The sequence below is a fragment of the Hyla sarda genome, chromosome 6, assembly GCF_029499605.1.
Source record: "Hyla sarda isolate aHylSar1 chromosome 6, aHylSar1.hap1, whole genome shotgun sequence".
Lineage (NCBI taxonomy): Eukaryota > Metazoa > Chordata > Amphibia > Anura > Hylidae > Hyla > Hyla sarda.
In genome coordinates this window covers 223,005,401-223,025,134 of record NC_079194.1, presented here as the reverse complement: position 1 = coordinate 223,025,134, position 19,734 = coordinate 223,005,401, and the positions used below count along the sequence as shown (strand labels likewise).

The window sequence follows — 19,734 nt, the reverse complement described above, 5'->3', positions numbered from 1 at the left end:
AGGATGATCAGGCTGTCCCTGACAGCTTCGATCATCGCAATTTTCCAGGTGATCGGGTCACCAGAGACCCGATCAGCCCGGGATAGCAGAAAATCGCATGTCTGAATTGACATGCAATCTTCTGCGATCGCCGACATGGGGGGGCATCCCGGTCCGGTCCCCAACCGGCTAGCGGCGGGGACCGGAATTCCCACGGGCGTATGCATACACCCCACGTCCTTAAGGACTCGGGATGCAGGGCGTATGCATACGCCCGGCATCCTGAACAGGTTAAAAACTAAGCGAGAGTCAGTTTGCAAGAGAGCCTGTGACCATTGAAGAGAGTTTGAAGCCTTAGGTTTACAGCCTTGAAAATGGACATTGTAACCTGTGTGAGTAACACATTTGTTGACTGTTGTGTTGGGTGGGGTAACAAGGAATAAGGGGCTGTCGTTGATGGTCGGTATGTGTCACCGAGGTTCCTGGTGTCAGTGTAGCAGATTGCAGTCTGACATAGCTGTTTAGTATGGCTGTAAAGCTTATCTAGGGCGGCTTTAACTGGGAATAGTCAAAGTGCTGGGTGGGGGACTATTCCCCATGTTTCAGGCTTGGCAGGCTTATAAAGCAGTCAGCACAGTCAGGTGAGTGGTGTGTGTGATTGACCTCCATCTGACAGTGAAGCTGTGGAGTCCTCTGAGCTGAGGGCTAAAGACTGCAAACAGGTGTGCAGGCCACCAGGAAGCCTGCCAGTGAACTTTTCCATTTCTGAGAATTTAGCCGGGTGTGAACCAATACTTTGCTGAGTGTGAATAAAACACTGAAGTTTGATTTCCAATCTGGTTCCTTGCCTCTATACTGCGTCCGCTAACCTGGCTACCAGAGTAAATCGCCACAGTGGCTAGTAGTTATCCACCTGTATAGACAGGGATATGTGTGGGAAGGGTGTGATGAGGGCAGATGTTATTACCCTAGGGGCAAATGGCATTAACCCCTTGTGTTCATGACGCCAGGGCGTGGTTTGACCTCTTCACCACCCAATGGTATACCACTGGATCCTGGGCTAGGCACGGGGGCAAATAATGACTCTGACGCCAAGGTACGGAACAACGGCAGCTTTACCGAGATAGACAGGTGTAACAGTCTTAACAGCTTAGCCAGGCCCAAGGAGGTGACCAGTGACTTCAGAGACTCTAGGGCTCGCTGGGACTTGTATTGGACTTGGACAATTTGATGCAGGGCCACACTGACTTGACAGATTGATCTTGACTGACTTGACTTAACTGACTGGACTGACTAGACAGACATCACCCCGTTTGTAGCCTACCACCTGTGGGGCAGTGGATGCGTGGTTGCGTGGCAGGCTTTAGGCCTCCTCAGGACACCAGACACACTCTCTCTCAGGACGTGACCTTGCTGCACTTAGTAGGGTAGAAACTAAGGGGGAGATATATTAAAACTTGTCCAGAGGAAAAGTTGCCCAGTTGCCCATAGCAACCAATCAGCTCGCTTCTTTCATTTTAACAAGGCCTCTGCAAAATGAAAAAAGCGATCTGATTGGTTGCTACGGGCAACTTTTCCTTTGCACAGGTTTTGATAAATTTCCCCCTAAGAGACTAAGAAAGTGAACTAGCTCCACACAGGGTTTATATGGGGGAGACTCTGGAGGGGTCCCATAGGTCCCCCTGTAGGTCACATGGTCACTGGAACCTTCCTTGGTTACAACACATGACAACAGTATTTAAAGGTATATACCACTATTTACACTTAAAGGGGTACTCAGGTGCTTACACATCTTATCTCCTATCCAAAGGATAGGGGATAAGATGCCTGATCGCGGGAGTCCCGCAGCTGGGGATGCCCGTGATCATGCACGCAGCACCCCGTTTGTAATCAGTCCCCGGAGCGTGCTCCGGGTCTGATTACGGTTGATCGCAGGGCCGGCGGCGTGTGACCTCACGCCCCGCCCCTGTGTGACGTCACGCTCCGCCCCTCAATGCAAGCCTACGGGAGGTGGCATGATAGCTAAATCTAAATTGATGAACATCCCCTTAGCTTCCTAATTTAGTGACCACCATGGGTGGACATAGACAGCACAGTTCCTTGTTCTGAGCTCATCATGGAGCTTGTTCTCTCTTCTGGTCTCCATTCCACACAGAGATCAAGGGGAAGTATCCACTACACTAACCAAATGTTTAGTCTGACACAGTGTCTTCTGATCCCCTTCCTTTGCCCAAACATATTTATTTACATGTTTTCACACTGGAGGTGAAGAAAGAGTAATAGACAAAACAGAAGAAAATATGGAAAACGTTTGTTCTTTTTTTATTTTGCCGCAATAAGAGGATGGTATCATGATCATGTTCCTATTTTTAACCCTTGCACCACACTAAATTGTACAATTAATGATAAGTCCGTACCATATGGTTTGCCTAGTTAACAAAACCAGGAGACATTGCTAATGTTTTATGTAATTCTGCAAAACCTATGGAACATGCTTCTAGCATACAGTATACATGGAGATCCTTTCAACACCCTCTGAAGTACTTGACATGGGCTTTCCATTTGTGTGATTCAATCTGTTGTGCATTGTTATTTTTTATTTATAAAGGACATTTCAATTACTCTATTAAAAGGAAGTGATCTTGTAAGACCAGAAAGATGAAGTTACTTATTTCAGGCTGTATTGACATAGGATGGGATATTTTACTATTGTATTATGGTACATTTATCAGATAAGAAATAAAGTTATTCATGAAGAATCAAACGTCATAGAAAAATAGGTATTTTTTTTATTCATGACTTTACAACTACTACCTGTCCTTAAAGGGGTACTCCCACCCTAGACATCTTATCCCCTATCCAAAGAATAGGGGATAAGATGTCTGATCGCGGGGGGTCCCGCCGCTGGGTACCCCCGCATTATTGCATGCGGCACCCACCTCTTTTTACACCGTAACCGCTGGAGGTTCTGAGTCGCGAGTCCGGGACGGAAGTCTGTGATGTCAGGACTCCGCCCCTATGTGACGTCACGCCCGTCCCCTCAATGCAAGTATATGGGAGGAGGCGTATACGGGACCCCCGCGTTCAGACATCTTATCCCCTATCCTTTGGATAGGGGATAAGATGTCTAGGGTGGGAGTACCCCTTTAAAGGAGATTCATCATACTTAAAACTACAGAAAAACATATCTCTTATCCGCAGGATAGGGAATAAGTTTCTCTTGTATGGAGCTTTTCCCGGGAGTGGCACATCACGATTCTGCCCAAAGGGGGGGGCTGTCATGCCCCCTCCATATATCTCTAATGGAGAGCCAAAGATTGCAAAACGGTTCTCCCATAGAGATATATGGACGGGCTCGTGACGCACCACTCCCAGGGAGGGCCAGAGCTCCGTACAGGAGATCGCGGGGGCCCCATCGGTCGGACCTTCCGCAATCTAAAACTTATCCCCTATTAGTGGTGAGCGGCATTAGCCATATTCGAATTTGCGATATTTCGCGAATATATGGATGAATATTCACGGGCGATACGGGGGACAGAGCAGCGGGACGTCATGGCTCCGCCCCTCGTGACATCACGGCCTGTCCCCTTAATGCAAGTCTATGGGAGGGGGCGTGATGACCGCCACGCCCCCTCCCATAGACTTGTATTGAAAGGGGCGGACCATGACATCACGAGGGGCGGAGCCGTGACGTAATGATGCTCCGGCCCCTGTACCGCCCATCATTACATGCAGAGCGAACTCGCTCTGTGCTGTAATGATAGCGCGGTGCCGCAGCGGGGATCCCAGGGGTCCCCAGCAGCGGGACCGCGGCGATCTGACATCTTATCCCCTATCCTTTGGATAGGGGATAAAATGTCTAGGGGCGGAATACCTCTTTAAGATACAGAACTCTTATTTTTCCACCCACAGAGCCATATATGGGCTTGTTTTTTTGTGTGACCAATTGTACTTTGTAATGGCACGTTTAATTTTACCTCAAAATGTACTTTGCAGTTTTTAAGTGGTGCACTTTATGGTAAAATTGACTATGGTTCCTCATAAGGTTACCCATATTTACATGCTGTTTTTTATTATTATTATTATTTTTTTTTACAAGATAAGAAGTATGCTTAAAATTTCCATATTCTGACCCTTACAGCCCCATCTATGGAAAAATAAAAAAGTTGTATGATGGCTAATTTTTTGCACTGTGCTCTGCAGTTTTTAAAGGTACCCCTTATGTTTGTATGTGCCTTTTTGATCAGTTTTATAAAAAAAAAATTGGAATGTGATGTGGCCAAATTCAGCAGTTTTGGACTTTTTTTTCACAGTACGCGATTCACCGTAAGCCTGAAGACATGTGGGGGAGATTTATCAAAACCTGTGGAAAAAATGCTCAGTTGCCCATAGCAACCAATCAGATTGCTTCTTTCATTTTGCAGAGGCCTTGTTAAAAATGAAAGAAGCAAGCTGATTGGTTGCTATGGGCAATTGGGTAACTTTTCCTCTGCACAGGTTTTGATAAATCTCCCCCATAGTTCTTTCCAATTCAACACAGTACAAGTGCAAGAGCAAGCCCCCAGAGAAAATCCCTTTATTCTGCTTTGAGCAGTTTCTGAAACAGCAGAATTGGGAAAAAAGTACACAGCTTCTTCCAGGGCATAAAGCAGCTGTTTCGTACTGGAAGTCCTTTTCTACAAATGATTATGGGAAGAGTCAGGAGTCCCCCATACAACAAAGATCAGTGTTTCCCAACCAAGGTGCCTCAAACTGTTGTAAAACTTCAACTCCAGCATGCCTGGACAGCCAAAGATGCTCTCTTCATAGATTTATGCCCTGCTGTGTGTACAATGTATGCCCTGGTGCGCTAAGTACCAGGCAGTCAGGGTATACATTTTAAAAGGGTACTCCACTCCCCAGCATTTGGAACATGCAGACTTTGGGGGTCACCACGCCCCTTCATGATGTCATGCCCCTCCCCCTCAATGCAAGTCTACGGGAGGGGTGTGACGGCCGTTACACTCTCTCCCATAAACTTGCATTAAGGAGGCGGGGTGTGATGTCACAAGGTGGTGGAGCCGTGAAGTCACGATACTCTGTCCCCTGCATCGCCTATCATCAGCCACCGAGCGATCCTCTCTCTGTGCAGCTGAGAAACGGGGGTGCTGCAGGAGAGAACGTGAGGGTCCTTAGCCGCAGGACCCCCCGATCAAACATGGTATCCCCTATTCTTAGGATAGGAAATAAGATGTCTAGGGGCAGTATACCCTTTAAACCCTGCATCCTCTAGGGGTTAATGGCCCAGATTTATTCATGTAAAAATTAACTGTGTCTTGTTGTATTTTTGGAATCTAAAGCATGTTCTCTCACAATAACTTTCCAGGTAGATGTATCATGACTTTCTGTCGGGTTTAAACAATTCTGTTTTGAAAATAAAATAGGTGGCACTGTCTTGCTATTGTCTGCGTAAAGAGGTTTTCTGTTTATATGCAAATTAAACCCAATGACAGTATAAGTTCTATAACTTTCAAAAATACTAAGAAGCACTATCAACGGTGGTGCACGAGTATTTTGGCATCGTATAGTCACAATTTGTGGCACACATCGGCCCAGATTTATCAAGCTGTCTTAAACTAAAACTGTCTGTTTTTAACCAATCACAGATCAGCTTTCATTTTATCAGAGGGTTTTAAAGGGGTACTCTGCCCCTAGACATCTTATCCCCTATCCAAAGGATTAGGGAATAAGATGGCTGATCGCAGGGGGTGCATCCGTTGGGAACCCCCCCCCCCCCCCCCCGTTATCTCAGGGGCAGTGTCACGGCATTCTGAACAAGGAAGCTTGGAGCTTCCATGTTCGTGTTGTCACGCCTCCTCCATTCATGTCTATCATGCCTCCTCCCATAGACATGAATGGAGGGGGCGTGACGGCTGTGGTGGCCCGTCATCTGGCACAAAGCAGAGTTCTCGCTGTGCACCGGATGACTGGGATGCCCCGCTGGAGATCATAGAGGGGAGTTCCCAGAAATGTCCCCCACATTCAGACATCTTATCCCATGCCCTGTCCAGACAGTTTTTGTTTTTAAAGCAGATTGATATGGGCGGTCATGTTTCCCATTACACTTACCACTTCTGAAAAAAAGTGAGAAATGTGGATAGGGGTGGCCAGGAGCCACCAAATGTATAGAAAATGGTGCAAATGTAGTGTAAATCTATGCTTGCTTAGAAAAGTTGTTAAAGGGGTACTCCGGTGGAAAACATTTTTTTTTCATACCAACTGGCACCAGAAAGCTAAACAGATGTGTAAATTACTTATTGTAAAAAAATCGTAATCCTTCCAGTACTTAACAGCTGCGGCATGCTCCACAGGAAGTTGTGTAGTTATTTTCTGCATGCTCCACAGGCATGCTCCACAGGAAGTTGTGTAGTTATTTTCTGTCTGACCACAGTGCTCTCTGCTGGCATCTCTGTCTGTGTCAGGAACTGTCCGGTGCAGGAAAAAATCCCCATAGCAAATCTATCCTGCTCAGGACAGTTCCTGACCTGGACAAAGATGTCAGCAGAGAGCACTGTGATCAGACAGAAAAGAACTACACAACTTCCTGTGGCGCACACAGCAGCTGATAAGTACTAAAAAGATTAAGATTTTTTTTATAGAAGTATTTCACAAATCTGTTTAATTTTCTGGCACCGGTTGATTTGAATTTTTTTTTCCACCAGAGTACCCCTTTAATTTCATTGACTGTCTTTATTTTGTATCCAAGATGATTTAGTAATTAATCTTTACATAAAACTGTGATACAATATTGAACGTTTTGACGATTGCACAGGCTTTGTTTCTTCTTTGCAGCACACACACATAGATTTCCATAAGATTAAAATAGATTTCCGTGCATCTTACTGTTTTACATCTAAGCAAGATCAAACCAGAGACAAACAAGAGATTATTTATAGCCTTCACACAGGGTCAAGATAGATGCACCAAAAATATATGACTTGGCCCACCAAAATGACAGGTATTTGAGAATGGCATTGAGAAGCTTTGAAGACTATAAAGCAGTGGTATCAAAGTGTGATCCTCCAGATGTTGCAAAACTTCAACTCCCAGTATGCCCGGACAGCCGTTGGCTGTCCGGGCATGCTGGGAGTTGAAGTTTTGCAACATCTGGAGGGCCACACTTTGAGACCACTGCTATAAAGCTTTTTCTGTGGCAGGATTAAACAAAATAGAGGTAATTTTTCCATAAATACATCACAGACCAATGCCCAACGCGCCACAGCCACGAACCCCCGAAATGGCTCCGGGTCCCAAACCATTTATGACAGCCCATAATTAGTGTGAAAGATTAAGAATTAGAAAACTGTACAATAGCCGGAGGAAGAGCAAATTTAATTATAAAGAGGTGATTGCAGACTCTTTAATATGCATTCCTATTAAGAACGAGATCTAGGAATAGCGGCCAACTCCGAAGGTCTAAAAAGAATCCAATGAATTTTAATTAAGGTGGGTAGAGAGTCAAGAGATGAGTTACAATCAGCGACATATGCAATAAATTCTTACCCGTCAACAAGCAGATGTGCTGTGAGAAAATGCGCAAGATGGAGGTATTTTAATGGATCTCCACAAATCCCTCACTTGGAGCAGATCTCGTGTTTTAAGCACCATTCATGTGATAAATACCGCCAGGTTTCTCTGCTGATCAGATTTTTCAGAATAGAGCCCATCTCATGCTATTGAAGCTGATGTCTTTTCTAGACCAGTGCGCTACTCTTTACATGTCGATGTTTTATACAGACAATTGGGCTAGCTTCTTTCAGACTCTATTTTCTCTATATATATATATATATATATATATATATATATATACTTATACTGTCTTGCCTTATACAGTAGGTACTACTTACACTGATATACCTCTGGGCCTTTGTTTTACTTTTGTTTCTTCCAGACAGGCTAGCCTCTCATACTTTGTTTGCCTTTAAGGGGAACTCCGGTGGAATTTTTTATTTTTTTTTCAAATCAACTGGTGCCAGAAAGTTAAACAGATATGTAAATTACTTCTATTAAAGGGGTACTCCAGGGAAGCTAAGAAAAATAAAAATGCCCCAAAGCCAACACAATACCTGTTCTGTGTCCCCTGTAGTTATCCATGTGGTTTTGGCAGCTACTTTGGCCCCTGATGTCTCCTAAATACTTTTTTCTTGTTTACAGCACAGACTATAACTCCGAGAAGTAAGTGCAGCTCTGTGTAATGGCTGCCATCCAACTACTTTCACTGTCTCTGAGTGCCATGCACATCTGCTGCCTGAGTCCACGGTTTGTCTCTGTCTGAGGAGCATCGAGTTGGGTACCCCGCGGTGAGTGCGGATATGTTTTTTCAAATCTTCATGCCTAGTTTATTGATTTGCTGCTATTCATTATATCCTAGCACCCCTACCAACTAATTCATTGGATAGGAAGACTGTTTGTCTAGCCTTGTGACTCCTGCATGAGAATACTTCTAAGGAATTCTGAGCAGTGCCATCTCCTCACCTATGCTTTGTATGTATGCTTTCACTGTCTGTGTGCATGTTTACACTGCAGCTCACACATACTGTACAGGTCTTTTCTGTCAGACTATCATTCCCCCAGCAATAAATCATGCTGTGCTCTGAATGGCAGCAGTTAATAAATCTTCAGCAGAAAAACAGCAGCTATATGCTAAGTTGTGACTGAGAATCTTCACTGCTTTTCTCTCACGGCTCACAAGCTCCTCACACAGGGAGGGGAGGTGTGGCTTTACAGCCAGAGCTGAAATCCTCATGTGGTGTTGTCCAGAAGGGTGGGGGGTTTACACCAAGACAAGGTGGATTTTAGAATTGCGTCATGGTAACGGGGTGTGATGAGGGCAGATGTTGTTACCCTAGGGGCAGATGGCATTAACCCCTTGTATTCGGGACACCAGGGTGTGGTTTATGCTCAATACCACCCAAAGGTACACTGCTAGATCCTGGGCTAGGCATGTGGGCAATAATGACTCTGACGCCAAGTTACTGACAATGGTAGCTTTACTGAGTGATGGATGGAACAGTCTGTACAGTGACTTCAGAGACCTTAAGGGCTTGCTGGGACTTGCAGTAGATATTGACAATTTAGTGCCGGCCACGTTGACTGGACAATAGATGACAGAGACTGACTTGGTTTGACTTGTGACTGACAATGCTGTCACTGTAGCTTACTTGTAGCTTGTGACTGCAGAACTTGACTTGAGGCCTCCAATGACTCCAGACACACTCCTAGACTCGACTGCACTGGACCTCAGCTTAGCAGAAAGAGCAAAGCTCAAAAAGAGACTGAGGAGGCTCCTCCCAGGACTTTTATGGAGGAGACTCTGGTGGGGTCCCAGTGGTCACCCTTAAAGTGTACCCGTCAGATCCAACAAAAAAAACTGTTTTTTTTATATATCACTCAGTACCTAATCCTGACCATGTACATCTAATTTTTATGTTTCTAGCACCTTTAATTCTTTTTTATTACACTTTTAATTTAGCTCACGAGTCTGAATTCCTCTCAAAGGGAGGGGGCATGGTCTCACTGTGCAGGTCTCCACCCCCTCCCTCAGTATGTTATCTGCTCTCATCTCCCCTAGCATTAGCAAAACTACAACTCCCAGCTTGTCCTCACTGACAGTAAAGGGACACAAGCTGACAGTAGGAGGATTTTTCCTCCAGCTATGAGCCCTGCACTCACAGCTGTCAATCAAGGAAGTGTGTCCCTGACATAGGTGATGACGCATGGACACCGCAGGACTAGTATGTGTAAGCAGACAGGGGGGAGGCAGTTGTTTTACTGGCTTTTTCAGTATGAAATACTGAAAATTTTCTAAAGAAAGTAATTGCAACCTTTTGGTTATACATGCTTTACAACATATCAAAAGTTTTTGTATCTGACAGTGCCCATTTAAGTCACCTGGTCACTGATACCTCCTAGGTAACAGCATGACAACTGATGATTACATGGGAACATTCCTCAAAGTAATAACACCTTTTGTGTATATTACATAACATAACACATGGCAAACAATATTTATACATTAGGGGACACTGCAGAGAGGCTGCCAGACAGGGCAGCAAGGGTACGGAGTAACAACTCCTGTACTGGGCCACCACAATGTTTTTCTCTCACTAAAAGAGGGAAACTGCTCTTTATAGCTAATTAATTATATTTAGACAAATACATAAGTTGGTGAGAGGGAAAGGATGGGCTATGGGTTTAGTTCTCCGGAGTACCCTGTTAAGTACGCTGTTGTATGCTCCTCAGGAAATTACATAGTTCCTTCCTGTCTGACTACAGTGCTCTCTACTGGCACCTCTGTTCATGTCAGGAAATTTCCAGAGCAGGAGAGGTTTGCTGTGGGGATTTGCTTCTTGTCTGGACAGCTCGTGACTTGGACATAGGTGTCAGCAGAGAGCACTGTGGTCAGACAGAAAAGAACAATACAACTTCCTCTGTAGTATACTGCAGCTGACAAGTACTGGAAGGATTAAGATTTTGTCTTCCACCGGAGTACGCCTTTAAGCCCTGTACTGCGCAACTTGTGTATGGTAGGGGTGTTTGTTTTTCAGTATCATACTATGTACAAATCTGACATATAGTTAGGGGTATCATTAGGTCTATGGTTTTATCCAGGCTTCCCCGTTCCTTATTGGGTCAGTCCATGACTAGTTTATCATGCTCATTAGCTCTATATAGGAGTAGTGATGAGCTGCATAGGCCATACTTGAATTTGCAATATTTCGCTGAAAGAAGCAATCTGATTGGTTGCTATGGGCAACTGGGCAACCTTTACTCTGCACAGGTATTGATAAATATCCCATAAATATCCCATTATGTTCCATAACCTCCCATTCATTCATACCCAGCCTTACACATTACAACCAGTTTCAATTAACCCCAATACCGATATTTGGTACCCCATTAGATTAAAATTTGAATTGCGAATATTCACGAGCAACACGATACAGGAGTAGGGGTTTTTGAATTATACCCCCTCCAGGCCTTTTCAGTTGAAGAAAATGAGGTATATAAGCAAAGCCTACTGATATTTGTGTCCAATATTTGAGAAACGTACTATGAATCCAGCAAATCTGTTATACCTCAACCACCCGACTACTCTGTTGGGTAGCAGCTAAAACACCACACTGGGCCACCGCATTACTTCTGGTTTAGAGTGGCATACCCTTTCAGGTACACACATTGGCATCTCTCTACCTTCCTAATAGGCAAGACACTCTCCTAATAGGCAGGATGAATTGAGGAAGAAAGCTTTCTGACCACTTTCAGAATCCTGGCACATTTTACATCCAAAATATACGATTCATTCTAATTTACAGTTCATAAAGCATACTCTAGAAACAAATATTTCTGTTACATTTAGTAATGACAGATAACATTACTTTATCTGAACAGGATTACCATGGTCTTGCCCATCCCAATTCAATTCCAACAGCATTGATAACTTAACTCCTTAAGGACCAAGGACGTATGAGTAGGTCCTTGGTCCCGCTCCCGTGATATAACGCAGGGTCCCACGGTGACCCCGCATCATATCATGGTGGGCCCGGCGCCATAGTGAAGCCGGGACCCACCGCTAATAGCGCACGGCACTGATCACGGTGCTGCGCGCTATTAACCCTTTAGACGCGCACTATTAACCCTTTAGCCGCGCGCTCAAAGCTGAGCCACGCGGCTAAAAGTGAAAGTAAAAAGTGCCGGTTAGCTCAGGGAGCTGTTCGGGATCGCCGCGGTGAGATTGCGGCATCCCGAACAGCTGTAATACAGGAGGAGGTCTTCTTACCTTCCTTCCTGCAGTCCGATCGCCAATTGAATGCTTCAAGCCTGAGATCCAGGCTTGAGCAATCAATCGCCGAAAACACTGATCATGACATCCCTATGGAGATGCATTGAACACTGTTAAAGATCAGTAAATGCAATGTTATAGCCCCCTATGGGGGCTATAATATTGCAAAAGAAAAGTGTAAAAAAATAATTAACCCTTTGAATTATCCCTTCCCCTAATAAAAGTTTGAATCACCTGGCATTTCCAATAATAAAAAAAAAAGTGTAAATAAAAACAAAAATAAACATATGTGGTAACGCCGCGTGCGGAAATGTCCAAATTAAAAAACATATACTGCTAATTAAACCGCAAAGTCCAAAATAGCGTATTTTTGGTCACTTTTTATATCATGAAAAGATGAATAAAAAGCAACCAAAAATCAGATCAATGCAAAAATGGTACCGACAAAAACTTCAGATCACGGCGCAAAAAATGAACCCTCATAGCGCCCTGAACACGGAAAAAAAAAAAAGTTATAGGGCTCAGAAGATGACAATTTTAAACGTATACATTTTCCTGCATGTAGTTATGATTTTTTTCTGAAGTAATACAAAATCAAACCTATACAAGTAGGGTATTATTTTAATGGTATAGATCTAGAGAATAAAGATAAGGTATCATTTTTACCGAAAAATTTACTATGTAGAAACGGAAGCCCCCAAAACTTACAAAATGGCTGTATTTTTTCAATTTTGTTGCACAATGATTTTTTTTCCCATTTCGCCGTAGATTTTTGGGTAAAATGAGTGATATCATTACAAAGTAGAATTAGTGGTGCAAAAAATAAGCCTTAATACAGATTTTTAGGTGCAAAATTTAAAGAGTTAAGATTTTTTAAAGGTAAGGAGGAAAAAACGAAAGAGCAAAAACCGAAAAACGCCCAGTCGTTAAAGGGGTGTCCAGTTGTGTAAAACGTATCTCCCTACCCACAGGATAGGGGATAAGTGTCTGATTACTATTGGTCTGACCACTGGGACCCCTTTTATCTTCAAAATTGGGGCACATGTCTTACCTTGGAGTGCTTCACCTTATTTCCTATCCTGTGGATAGCTGATAAGTTTTACACAACCCCTTTAATGCCTCTCCACTACAGTGGGGCAAAAAACTATTTAGTCAGCCACAAATTGTGCAAGTTCTCCCACTTAAAAAGAGGCCTGTAAATTTCATCTGGTGGATTGTCATTCTGGTGGTTCCTTTCTTCTTCTTTGTGATTCTGCTTCTTACTAAATTGAAAAAATAAATGTATTAAAAAAGATCTATAACAGATCAGACACAAATGCGAATAACTGAAGTTATTATTATTTTTTTTATTCTGTACTATTCTAGACTTATATAATTATAGCGATTAAGATGGTTTAGTGACAGCTAGAAGACATATGATGTGCCTGTAGTTAATCACCATTGATACAATGTTCAGTATATTTCGTATTATTACGGAAGACTAAGACAAGTTGAGATGTCACAGAGAGATAAAGATCTCATTGTTCCAAATCAGCTGCACACATTTCTATCGCTATAGAAGTACATATAACGTTCTGTAAAGGCTACAAGGCTTAGATGTTGCACATCTTTTATCCTGAATTTCTATGAGTCACAATGTAGAAATTGTTATATATAAGATAAAGTCAGCAGCAACACTGTACGGTTTAATAAAGGCATACAGGATACATGAAGCGATTAAAGGAAAGAATTCTTTAGGTATAATGTGTTGGCATAAATGCTACAGCAAGAGAATACTCATTTACTACACATGCAGATATCTGTACAAATGGCCTCTTATTTTATCAGCTGTTTAGAGTCTGTGACCTCCAATTGAAATAATTGGAAATCCCATGGGTAGGTGTTTGGATTACCAGCCAACCAAATTGCAACATGGCTTTCTTGTGGGTATTGTTACCTCAGTGTGTGAGTTTCCTTCCTTTATGTACTAACTCAAATAGTCAAAGAAAGACACAAAAGTGTGCCCATGGGAATAATAAACATAGGTCTGAGACTTGGGGAGAGCAAAGGTGAAGGAAAGAGGAGAAAGCAGAGATGTTTTTTGTCTGTTATATAATGGTGATAGAGATGTATGATCTTCCTATCTAAAATTACAACTAATATTCTGGCACATTTATTAATTGCCTAGAAGGGGTAGACTGTGGTTACAATGGGATACTGGAAAAAGGGGGACATAGCTATAGTAGATTGTGGTGGTCTCCTGAGCTGGTAACACCTGTTTTCTGGATCCTGGCTTGTCGGACTATGTTCTACTCATTATTACCATCTACCTATTGTTTGGCTCATCTGACTACATTTTGTTCATGCTTAAGCTTTATTCACATTACAATTTGTCCATATGTCGCCGGTATACATCGGCAACTTGTCAAAAGGTGACTACATTTGGTCTATTTCCAGAACATATTCTGTCTTTCTACAAGATTCAAAAATGTGGTCTCTTACGCTCTCTTAAAGGGGTACTCCGTTGCTAGACGGGAGACGTGGTGTAATGTCACGGCCATGCCCCCCCCCCACAAACCCAGCATTCTGAACATAGTGTTTAGAACACCGGGTGTCTGCATGGAGATCACCGTTGGAATCCCGCTATCAGACATCTTATCCCCGAAGTCCTGCACAGACACAATACATATTATAGATTTGACTGAACCTATTTGACTAGGTTATTGGACTAGGATATTGGAGAGAGAGAGAGAGAGAAAGAAAGAAAGAAAGAGAGAGGTAAGTGGGGTTTAGGGTTTAGTCTTTAGACTGGGAGGACATGGGTTGCATTGGCAGTTTGGCTCATTTACATGGTTTAAATAAATATTCAATATTATTATAATTTTTTAACTATAATTATTTTTGTATTTATGTTGTCAACTGCCTGTACATTTGTAGATTACCCTTAATAAAGATGGCAGCCAATTTTGACCAGATCATGGTTGTTTGTGTGTTATGTGGGGGTTGCACTGTGTATATTTCACTAGTACATTTCTCCTGTCCCCCTCCCCTCATAGCAGGTTGTGTCTACCACTGTCCTTTTCTGTTCCTTCCATCCCCTCCCCCCCCCCCAGACCTGACACTTTAGGTCCCTGTATCTCCACTATCCCCTCTACAAAAAGTCTACAATATTTTGTGTAAATTACCTTTGCGATAACAATTTAGATTTTTTGATGCCAAACAATAGCATAAAAGCAATAATAAATTCCATCCTTAATGTTTTGTTCTAGGCAATACTGGTAAATTCATAGGCGATGTCAATGCTCCTAAAACCTGTACCCAAATTGATCCACTGTAACATATGGAGCAGACCATTCACATAAGTGCCAGATTGTGGCAATGAACGTGTTATGTTTAGACAGGAGACATTTTAGCTAACATAGAGGTAATTCAGCTGACAAAAAAAGGACCCGAGTTCTTCTGAGAACCGCTGATAACAATAATGATTTTCCTTCAGCCATTTGTTAGGGCACTGACAGTGCAACAAAAGGAAACCTGCAATAAAAAAACACACATATAGGAAAACCTACAAAAACACACACATATAGGATAGAAATAATAAGTATGCAAAGCTTTATTGCAGGTTATTTAATATGAACATCAGTAGCGAATACTGTCGGTGGTTCCTCCTCTTCCAGCTACAGGAAGATGAAGGTGTGATAGAACAGGCGGCTGCCAGCGAGAAGTGGATTGTGAATTAATTGCGCTATTGATTTTGTTATCATTGACAATGAGGGTAGTAAATAGCATGTTGGAAACACATTTTACTGACCTCTTGACATTAAAGGATTTTTCATGTGGCTGTAAAGAACTATCTGTCACTTGTGTGTCATGTTGCCCCTAAATGCATACGATGAAACAAGCTATTGAAGTCTCATATGTCTGATCTTAATCTCTGGACTTCAAACCGGACAAAAATAGAAGCCTGGAAGAATTTCTGGAATACAAAATAATTACAAACAAAAGTTAAGAACTGAAAGCAACAACAGCAAACATGTTATACATGATAAAATTCCGCTCAGGTGGGGTACTGACTGTCATTGAAGTGAGCTGGGGATTTATCTAATATCCACGGTTGCTAAAATGGACAGAGATGTCAGCAGAGAGTACCAGAAAAATTAAGCATGTGCACATGCCTGAAAAATTGGGTATTGTCGCAGCCGCAGCTGTAGCAGCAGACAGAAAAAGTGCAGCAGCAGAGGCCATAAAAATTAGGCATGTATACCTGGCTGGAAAATTTGGTATTGTTGCAGCTGTAGCAGCGGCCATAAAAATTGCAGCACCATAACAAGTGCAGCAGCAGAGGCCAGAAAATTAGGCATGTACACCTGGCTGGAAAATTTGGTATTGTCCCAGCCGCTGCTGTAGCAGCGGCCAGAAAAAATTCTGTTTGTTTCGCCAGGCAGAAAGTGCCCTAAAACATTGTGGCTTGAACCCTAGTTGATGGCGGATAAGTCACGCAAGTCATCCAGCATTCAGAGTTCAAATACAGCAGCGTGTGGACCATTTTTAGCCCAAGGCAGCTCATCTGATCAGGCCTTGTTCAGTCAAATGCATCGCCAAGTGTCAGTCCCTTCGGGATCCATCCCTCATTCATCATAAGAAAGATGAGGTAATCCAGACTTTTTTGACCAAGGCGACTCCTCTTCTCAGTGACAATACCTCCTGCTGCACTGAAGGTCCTTTCTGACAGGACACTTGAAGCGGGACAGGCCAAAAGTTTGAGCGCAAATTGGGATAGCTCAGGCCAAGCCGGCACACCCAGTAGTCAAGGGGTTCATCGCTCCTCAGAGTGTTGATATCTGCAGTTAAGGCCTGGTAGTCTGCTACCTGTCGGTCAAGTCGTTCTCTGATGGTGGACCCCGAAGGGCTGTGGCGATGTGTAGGACTTAAAAAGCTCTGCATGTCCTCCATCAACAGCATGTCTGTACAGCATCCTGTCCTTGCCGGCGTGTTCGTGGGAGGAGGAGGAGGATTACTTTCACCTCTTCCCCTGTTAGATCCCTGTTGTGCTGTTTCGTGACCCTTATACGCTGTGTACAGCATACTTCTTAATTTATTTTGGACCTGCTGAATCCTTTCCGCCTTGCTGTAATGCGGTAACATGTCAGGCACTTAATGTTTATACCGGGGGTCTAGTAGCGTGAACACCCAGTACAGGTCGTGCTCCTTCATCCTTTTTATACGAGGGTCCCTCAACAGGCACGACAGCATGAAAGACCCCATTTGTACAAGGACGGATGCCGAGCTACTCATGTCCCGTTCCTCGTCCTCAGTGATGTCAGGGAAGGTATAATCTTCTTCCCCCCAGCCACATACAACACCACAGGAACCAGATAGGTGACAAGGAGCACCCTGGGATGCCTGCTGTGGTTGGTCTTCCTCCTCCTCTTCAAAGCCACATTCCTCCTCTGACTCCTCTTCCTCACAATCCTCTTCCAGCGTTGCCGCAGGTCCAGCAAGTGATGCTGATAAGGCTGTTTCTGGTGGGGATGGTGTCCACAACTCTTCATCTTCACGCTCATCTACTGCCTGATCCAGCACTCTTTGCCGGGCACGCTCCAGGAAGAAAACAAACGGTATGATGTCGCTGATGGTGCCTTCAGTGCGACTAACCAGGTTTGTCACCTCCTCAAAAGGACGCATGAGCCTACAGGCATTGCGCATGAGCCTCCAGTAAAGTGGCAAAAAAAATCCCAGCTCTGCAGATAATGTCCTAGCACCCCAGTCATACAAATATTCATTGACGGCTTTTTCTTGTTGGAGCAGGCGGTCAAACATTAGGAGTGTTGAATTCCAACGTGTTGGGCTGTCGCAAATCAAGCGCCTCACTGGCATTTTGTTTTGCCGCTAAATATCTGACAAGTGCGCCATGGCCGTGTAGGAATGCCTGAAATGGCCACACACCTTCCTGGACTGCTTTAGGACATCCTGTAAGCCTGGGTACTTCAATGCCGCCAACAAATTTGTTCCGTTATCACAAACCACCTTGCCGATCTCCAGTTGGTGCGGAGTCAGCCACTGGTCCACCTGTGCGTTCAGGGCCGACAGGGGCGCTGGTGCAGTGTGACTCTCCGCTTTGAGTCAAGTCAACCCCAAAATGGTGCGACACTGCCGTATCCGGGATGTGGAATAGCTCCTGGGGAGCTGCGGGGGGTGCCGGTGATGTGGAGCAAGACGCAGCAGTGGAAGAGGACTCGGCCGAGGATGTTATGGAAGAGGATGGAGTAGGAGGAGTAGAGGAGGTGGCAGCAGGCCTGCCTGCAAGTTGTGGCGGTGTCACCATTTCCTCTGCAGAGCCACGCATTCCATGCTTGGCAGCCGTCACCAGGTTTACCCAATGCGCAGTGTAGGTGATATACCTGCTCTGACCATGCTTTGCAGACCAGGTATCAGTGGTCAGATGGACCCTTGCCCCTACACTGTGTGCCAGACATGTTATAATTTCCTTTGCACATTGGAGTAAAGGTTGGGGATTGCCTTTTGTGCAAAAAAATTTTGGCCGGGTACCTTCCACTGCGGTGTCCCAATGGCTCCAAATTTTTTAAAGGCCTCAGACTCCACCAGTATTACTAAAGCTGGCGGGCTAGCAGTTCCGACAAGCCAGCTGTCAGACGCCGGGCTAGGGGGTGACTTTGAGACATTGTCTTCTTGCGCTCAAACATCTCCTTGACAGACACCTGACTGTGGGCAGATGAGCAGGAACTGCTCAAGGCGAGAGACGGATGGTTGAGAGGGGGCAAGGAGGGCAGCAGTGGTTGACCTGGCTGAAGATGCTGGACCAGGAGGAGGATTGCGGCTTTGACTTTGTGTGCTGCTTGTACTGACGTGTTGATCCCATATGCGTTTGTGATGTGACATCATGTGCCTTCACAAAGCAGTTGTGGCTAGGTGGGTGTTGAACTTCCCACGACTCAGTTTCTTCTGGCACAGGTTGCAAATGGCCTCGCTGTTGTCAGAGGCAGACACACAAAAAAAAAAGGCCACACTGCTGAGCTCTGCGATGACAGCATTCTGGTGGTGGCAACAGCATGCGTTGATTGGCGTCCCGTCTGGCTGACCCCGGGTGCCGATGCATGCTGTCTGACTGTGCCACTAGCTCCTTGCGACGACCTCCCCCTGCTTCCAACTTGTCTCCTGCTCCTCTCTGTCTCCCCATCTGAACTTTCCCCCTCTTCTTCTCTTTTAGCAGGCACCCACGTGGCATCAATGGACACATCGTCATCATCAACTCCTTCACCGCTATCTGACACCTCAAGAAAGGAAGGAGCAGCGGGTACAACATCATCATCACACCGTACGTCCATATGTGTAATGCTGCCTGAAAGACATATCCCTGTTAACTACATCCTCTGGCAATAATGGTTGTTCATCACTCATGTCTTCAAACTGATGTGTAAATAACTCCTCTGACGGATCAAGTAAAGCTGCTGCGGTGCTAGTGTTGGTGGGGGTGGCAGGCGGGCAAGTGGTAGCATGAGAGGTGCCCAAAGCTAAGCTAGAGGAGGAGAAGGACGGTGCGTCAATGTTCCGAGCGGAGCTGTAGTAGATTGGGTGTCTTGTGATAGCCAGTCAACTAAGTCCTCAGAACTTTGGGGGTTCAGGGTACGTGGCCTCTGAACACTGGCCCTTCTTGGGCCAAAGGGAATCCCAGCACCACGACGGCCCCTGCGGGGTGGCCTTCCTCTGCCTGTCATTTTTTTTGTTTAAATTTGCACAACTGTCACACCTAATGTGATTTGCACTGGGGTGACACAATTTGCCCTGTAGGCAAAAAAACTGGCAACTGTGACGTGAACTGACAGTGACGACTGATTTTATTTAACAGCCAAAAAAGGTTTTTTTTTTTATTTGCACAACTGTCACACCTAATGTGATTTGCACTAGGGTGACACAATTTGCCCTGCAGGCAAAAA

General features: G+C 44.4%; 1 long non-coding RNA gene across 1 annotated transcript in view; it reads left to right on the top strand.

Moving 5' to 3' along the window:
• The first annotated feature begins 4,530 nt into the window (after nt 1-4,530).
• The window catches only part of LOC130276762 (uncharacterized), a 47,460-nt gene continuing 32,256 nt past the window's right edge, over nt 4,531-19,734 (top strand). Inside the window, exons 1-2 of the long non-coding RNA XR_008845235.1 lie at nt 4,531-4,721; nt 8,173-8,318. This is a non-coding gene — a long non-coding RNA (uncharacterized LOC130276762). The remainder of the gene's footprint in view (nt 4,722-8,172; nt 8,319-19,734) is intronic.